The sequence below is a fragment of the Castor canadensis genome, chromosome 14, assembly GCF_047511655.1.
Source record: "Castor canadensis chromosome 14, mCasCan1.hap1v2, whole genome shotgun sequence".
NCBI classification, from domain to species: domain Eukaryota; kingdom Metazoa; phylum Chordata; class Mammalia; order Rodentia; family Castoridae; genus Castor; species Castor canadensis.
This window is the reverse complement of record NC_133399.1, coordinates 55,049,522-55,057,318: the sequence shown is the minus strand read 5'-3', so window position 1 is coordinate 55,057,318 and position 7,797 is coordinate 55,049,522.

The following is a 7,797-nucleotide window of genomic DNA, read 5'->3' as shown; positions in this document are numbered from 1 at the left end:
GCCCAAGACCTTACCTTTTCATAAGCTAAAAGCTAAAGGTGGGGGGGGGGTGGCTCAAGTGGAAGAGCACTTGCTAGGACTGAGTTTAATCCCCAGTACTGTCCCCTCTCTTCCCCCCACCAAAAAACAAACAAAAAACTGATTTAAGTCTGACTTGCATTGATTTAACTGTCCTAGGGATATCATGTCAGCATTTAGAGGAAATACCCCTCCCCCATCAAGCTCTTGGGATTTAGAGATTGTTTTATGAGTTTAAACTACTTTTCTTCTAAGAATATCTAAACTGAACAGTTCTGAGAGAGATAAAGAAATAAAAACCCCTCAAGAGATAAAGACTGTTCTTTAAGAAAGTGTCAGCAGACACCCAAGAACATGCCTGGTATTGTTAAGTTTATTCTTGAAACTAGGGCATCAGTGATGGAAGCTGTGAGGCAGCACAAGTGATAAAGTCTCTTGAGAGAAGCAGAGGGTGAGACTTAAGTCATGTACTTGTGTGTAGTGGTTCGAAGGTTTGATTGTGATGAGCAGAAAAGCAAAATAGAGTGGAAAAAAGTGGCCCAGCTTCTAGCTTGAACCTGCAATTGAGATGTTAACCAAATCATTTTTTCTTTACACAACTGTAGTTACTGTCTTGCTCACTTTCCAGTCATCACTGGTGGCTTTTCCTAAGTATCCTCAGTTCATCATGTCCCTAAGCAAAATACCCAGTGGCTCCCTGTTGCCTACAGAATTAGTCCAAACTTGGGTATTCAGCACCACCATAAACTAAGTTCCAGTTCATAGTCCTCTTCATGAAGTTCACTTGAGACAAACTACTTCTCATCCTCCTTGCAGTCCACTGGGTCTTTGGCCTCCAGGTCTTTATAGTTTCAAGTAGTGAAATTCTTAGTCTCAGGGCTGCTTTTTCTGTACCTGCCTACCAATACAATCTCAGTTTGTGAAAGCCCCAATCTCTCTTAGTTTGTGTGAGCCCTCCCTAATTCTACTTTCCTTTAAGATCCCCTACTTCTTCCTATGACTCAATTTCCTAAGTCTCTATGTGCCCATAAAAGCCAGTGTTCTTCCTCATCTCCCCCCCTCCAACTCTGTCAGGACACCTAGCCTATTGCCTTGAAGGCAGCAAGTATTCCATGCATGCTGAATGAATAAAAGGAAGTACTTTTGTAGCAGGGAGGAGGATTAAAAAAAAAAAAAAAAAAACTAGGCCTGAGTCCTGAGAAAGTAGCAGTGAGGTAGGAATGGCATAGCAGAGAGAAAACCTGAGAAATCTGAACATGAGGAAGATTATGTAGCACTAGGGAGGGGAAAGTCATGTGGCACTAGGATAAAGTAGCCAATAAAATTAAATAGAACCGTATATGGATTAGATCTTGCTTTTTGCTTCTGTAACCTGCTTGCAAGGGTATATAAGGTGAGACTCCTTTGTTCTCAGGGCTCAGCCCTTGGACATGAGTCCACTGGGTCTGTGCTGGCACAATAAAATGTTGCTTCCTGCTATTTGCCTCAAGAGTTCCGTATCTCAGCTAGCAAACTTCCCACAACATTTCTTGGGGGATCGTCCAGAATTGCAGAGGTGGTGAGTTACCACCTCCCTTGTCACTGGTGCATCCCCCACTCCCTGGACTGCCAGGAGGAGATCCCACCAGGAGCCAACAGACAGGCTTGATGCGGAGGGGGATTCATCTTCCTGGCAAGTTGGGGTGAGGGCCTTGGAGGCACAGCGGAACCCAGTGAGGTATAGGAACCAGTGAGGGGAAGGGAACACTGCTCATCAGACGGGTAGGAACCTGGTTTCAAATTCAGGCCTGCCCCAGGAGGCAATGGGACACCCTAGTAACTGCCTTTTTTGGGGGTGAAACTGTGTCTCTCAGGTTCAGGGACCAATATGGAAGTACTGTGCTGTGTGAGAGTGTATGAAAATGTGAGTTGAGATGCAGCCCAGCTGCGAAGTGAGGAGTTTCCTCTCACTCTGTGTCTGTCTGGCAGTCTGGTAATGGGAGGAGATGTATGGAAATCAGAGTAAAAACACTCCCTTGGAGTGTATGATTAATAACTTTAAAAAAGGGATTTAATGGAGAATACAAAGTTAAGTTAACTCCTAGCAAGCTAAAGGTCCTTTGTGAAGTAGATTGGCCTGCTTTTGGTGTAGGATGGCCCCTGGAAGGGTCACTAGATAAAACTGTGATTAATGAAGTTTACAGAGCAATTGTTAAAACAAAACAAAACAAAAAAACCCTAACACCCAGGAAAATGGGAAAAGCCAAGAGGCTAAAATTGGTCTTCAAAATCCAGACCTTGTTCTTTATTTAAATTCAGGCAACAATTTATTGGCAGACTGAGGAGAAATCAAAGTCATCCAGTCTTGATGGGTAGCTTTGGTGCCCCAGTTTGCACATCTTCACCCAAAATGGGCATCTGAAGGTGGACTGAGGCTCAGCTCTAACTGAGCTCTTACAAAAATTAACACATGAAGGATAATCTTGCACTGATGTATAAGATCTGGTCTGACTTGAAAGAAAAGGAATGTTGCAAAAGGGTTATGAATGTAGACAGTGGGAAATGGAGGAATGGAAACAAAACTGGTATGAGGTCTTCATGGATAAAGTAAGGAGAGAGACAGAAAAAAAGGGGAGAAAGAGAGAGAAAGTAAAATGTCATGAAATGTTTAGAAATAAAAAAGGATGAAAGGTTTAATACACTCCTTCAGTTGAGTTTTATGTCTTAAAAATAAAAAGTAAATTTAAAAAATTTAAGATTTTTTAAATATGCCAGAAATACTGAACTTGTTGGCACCTTTACTTCTAGGGAGCATAAATGGGGAGAATCTACCTAAAAGGGTGAGAAAAAAAAAGGAGCAACTTTGACTGTTGCTGGTTAAAAAACAAACAAACAAAAAAACAAAAAGGAAAACTGTTTCAAAAGGTTGGTGCAGTAATCTTGGTCATGAGAAGTTTAGGTTTCCCTTGCTGAGGGCTGGTCAGATTATGCATCCATCTAATGGTGTGCTCACAGTGTGTGTGTGTGTAAGCATCTTCAAAATGCTTCTTAAACTACTGCTATAAGGTTAATATGATACTCAAGGTTAAAAAAACCACGGTATTTATTTTAAAGCTATATGTTATAAACTGCTTAGGCTTTTTACACATAAATATGTAAACATCTTGAGAACAGTTCTTATTATAGAGTCAATGTGAAAATTATTACTCTGTTCTATTGCTACTTTTTAAGAAAAACAGGTTTTCAAACATTTCAATCAGGTCTCACTAAGATACAGGCATACAGGGGTTAACACTCCAGCTCAGACCAAAGGAGAGGAAAAAAAGGGGGGAGGGGAGCCACAGCCTGCAGCAGGAATCTTGGAGTTTGAGTAATTAAAGAAATGACCTTTGCATGTTTCATTCTGCCATAATTACAATCTGGAATTTAATTCTCCCTTATAATACAGGGGTCTATTAATAAATGGGCTTTCTATAAATTGTTTTTTATGCAAAAAATTTTTAGGGTTGCTTTCTTTGGTTTTTTTCCCATACAAATATAAGGTTCTAAGTTAAAAGGTTTTATAAATTAATTTCAACAAGTAACATGCTATTAAGGATATGATTTTTTTAAATAAAAGGATAAAAAAATACTTAAAAAAAAAGGATAAAGACAAGCTCCCCCAAGGGATACAAAATAAGTTGTCATAAAGGTACATAGTAAGTTGTCATAAGAAGGTGCAGCTTATAGATGCTTATGTAGGTAATTAAGTTGACTAAAATCTAAGAGTTACATTAAAGATTTTGTAAGGTCAAAATTTAATGTACTGATGTTAAACTAAGACTTAATTCTCTAGGCTCACAACAGTTCTCAAGGCTATCTTTAAAATATTGTATTGCTCTTGATAACATTTACAAAAAATTGTCTTAAAATGGTTTTTGTTTTGTCAAGATAACTGTCAGGAATTTTTGGTTCAACAGGTTAACCCTGTTAATTTGTCAAGACAAGAGTTTATTAAAACAGAGAGCAGCTGAGCACAGGGATTACTGCTGCACTGATATGAGGGTTATGACAAATTTACTTATGTAAAGCCAAAGTGCACCCTCCAGATAGGATTAAAAAAAAAAAAAAAAAAAAACCCAAACTCAGAAAGGAGCACTACACTGGAAGTCAAGACATCCAGTTTTTATTTGACTTAACAGAGTAAAGGTGTTAGTCCTAATCCTTCTACATGGCAGGTGGAGGGAATTTTTGCCCTGGGATGACCAGATTGGGCCTGTTATTCTAGGGGGGCTCCATTGACTATAGGTTGGTGGGATCCTGCTGTATGTCATGAGCCATGTGTTAATGTAAACAATCTGGGATGTGATCCCTTATCAACATCTGAGCCATGATTCTTGGCCACTATGTTTCCTAACTCCACACTTAGTCCCTATAAATATTTACCTGTGTTCTCTGATGATTTTTGTTGGGGTTTTGACTACTAACGTAACTGAGTCATGTTCATTTAAGAGTTGGTTTATGTCGGGGTTAACAATAAGGACAACCATGTTAGGACCAGACCCCCTTCCCCTTGCAGATGTCTTACCTTTATCTCCCTGGATAGATGCCAAGGACAGTTGGGCAGACAGTGACCTAACTACAACTTATCTTTCTTGGTTGCCTAGCAACAATATCCCTTAGTGACCCTTCCTGGTGCTTTTCCACTATCCCCCTACATCTAGCCCAAGCCTGTGTATGGCAGTGGACTCTAGCTCTCTTGCTGGGGTCTCCTCCACAGGACTCCTGCCTAAACAATAAACCCTGAACTGGTGTTTGAGCCATCTCTCTGCCTCTTCCATGTCTTTTATTTTCTAATAGTTTATATAAAACTTTCTAGATGACCTCATGGTTAAACAACTGTTGTCATGGGTGATTCTAATATAGCTGGTACCCTGTATGTGTCTGTGACTGGGCTATTTGGGTTTACTAAAACTGGTCTTTCCCCCGACAATTGATAAAAATCTAAGGTTTTACTTCAAGAGCAACAACTAAACTGATAGTATGTATAACCTCTATAGAATTGTGATCCTGCTGCTGGTTCCTATATATTAAATATATTTATGTTTTTCAAGTATATCAAGCCTTCTAAAATACAAAATTTAGATGAACACAGTAACAAAAAGTTAGTCGTACTGATATACTGTTCTGTTAGTTGCTAAATTGTCCATCACAATTTTAACCATGGCTCTTACAGTTCTGATCCTTCTGGGACATTTACAATCAAGTCCATAAAAAAATGACTCTAATAACTACTTATGTGTCAACCAGGTTAGGTTTTTAAACATCTATTTTTGTTAGATTTTGTTTTGTATTGTCCTTGTCTAGAAGCCCACTGCCTAAGAACCTCTCCTTCTAAGCCTCTTTGTTGCTTAAATTTGCCAAAAGGGTGTAGTTGGCACTGACTCCTGCCTAATCTGTTCCTTATTTCCCCCCTCATGTGGGACCAAAACCAACCACACGAACAAAATCCAGGAAAGAGCAACCAATCAAGAAAGATCTTCAGTCTATGGCCTTACCACCCTGAACACGCCCTATCTCTTCTGGTCTTGGAAGCTAAGCAGGGTCGGGCCTGGTAAGTACTTGGATGGGAGACAGATCTTCAAAAGAGACTTCTCAGAGACAAACAGTTTGGAGACAAAGGGGGAATGCCATAAAAGTTCAAATGGAGTCACTGGTGCCAGACCTCTCAAAATAACCAAGGCCGAGAGGATTAAAGAAATTGTTCTTATGCATGTGTGGCTATCTGGCATTAAAGCCCTCCCAGACACAAACTCATATTTTTAGATAGGGTCTTCTACTAAAATAGAGACAAGATATTTTTACTGGGTCTAAATATGTCCTTTAACACTTAAAGATGGTGGTTTTAACTTTTCTAAACAAGTTTTCTTGGACATATATACTAACAATATATTGTTGCCAAGGTAATTCTACTCAAAAAACAAAACAAAACAAAAACAAAACCCTAAAATTTCCAATCATTAAAACCCCATTGGAGGGGCCCTTTGGTTGTTATCTTGTCTATCCCCACTGCAGTTAAAGTAGCAGAGATTGCTCCTTGGATCCACCACAGTCCAGTCAAGCCAGCTTCTCTCGAGTGGGAGTGCATCCCTGATCCGGCTTCACCATGTAGGTTCCCCCTCTGGAACCTGAGCACCCTCCCCTGACAGGACTTCATTTCCCAGGAAACAGCAGGGGATCAAGAAGGGCGGGATGACAGCCCTGCTCTAGTTATCCTGGAAGCTGACTAGTCTAGCAAAAGCTTGAGGTGTCAACTCTCCAACAGGACAAACGGGCTATGTTTTTCACACCAGTTATTTCACTGAAATGCATTGTCACCTCTGTCTGTATCTGTTGCTGTTGTTCTCACCCTAGTCTTTACCACAGGCTTGGCAGAAACCACTGCCACTAATTGATCTCACGGTAAAAGGTTTTTATTTGCCCTTTTCTCTCTCTTTTGAGCAGGATGCATAATTACTATTTATTGTTACCGATCTGGTTTAACATAGGACAAAATACACAGCCCTCCTTCACAAGGGGAGAGCTGCCCCTAACTGCACCTGTGGCACCTGTAACCCTGTAAATTTCACTGTACTTAAGCCATCTAATTAAACATGAAAAAAAGTAATTAATATAAAAATAGATAAAAAGCATCTTAACCCTGAGAGTCTGATACACCTCAAATTAGTAACCATTACCCATGAGTTCCTCATACCAAGTTTTTCACTCCTTTTTTGAGGAGATGAGGAGTGAATTTTCCATCTCTGCCAAAGCTAAAACCTTGTTCCTCTCACAGGCTGAGTCTATAGCCCAGACACTGAATGTCACTTCATGCTATGTTTGTGGAGGGACAACATGGGAGACCATTGGGCTTGGGAAAAAGATGACAAATGGCCTCCTGAGTAAATCATCCAGTACTATGGTCCTGTCACCTGGGCAAAAGATGGACCTAGGGCTATCGCACCCCTATGTATATGCTCAACCACATCATCGGGCTGCAGGCTGTTGTTAAAATTATAACTAAGAAAACTAAAAGAGGTTATTCAATTTATCCTCAATTTGCTGACAAAACAAAGCACTAAGATGCACAATGCGAGCTATCAAAACCGCTTGGCTTTAGACTATTTGCTTGCTTCTGAGAAAGAAGTTTGTAAAAAATTTAACCTAAACAACTGCTGCTTACAGATGAATGATAAAAAAAAAAAAAAAGAAGGTTATAAAAGAGATCACAGACAGAATGAGAAAGCTTGCCCAAGTCCCAGTCCAGACTTGGAGAGGATGGGATCCCAATGACCTGTTTGGAGGATGGTTTTCTGCTTTAGGTGGATTCAAAACCCTGATAGGGCCAATGGGCCTAATTCTAAAAACATGCTTAATATTGCCCTGCCTGGTTCTCCTGGTGCTGTGGTTTATCAAGACTATTATAAAGCCTGTTATAAAAAAATGGCCACTCATGTAATAATGCTATAAAAATACAAACCCCTAAATAAAGATGATGCTCTTTGACCCTAAGTGGGTCCAAGCCTCAAAGGAAGAAATAATGTAGCAGGATCAGAAGAAAATAGATTAGGCCTGAGTCCTGAGAAAGTAGCAGGGAGGTAGGGATGGCATAGCAGAGATAAAAACCTGAGGAATCTGAACATGAGGAAGGTCACGTAGCACCAGGGAGGGGAAAGTCACATAGCACTAGGGTAAAGTAGCCAATAAAATTTAATATAACCATATATGGATTAGACCTTGCTCTTTGCTTCTGTAGCCTGCTTGCAAGGGTATATAAGGTGA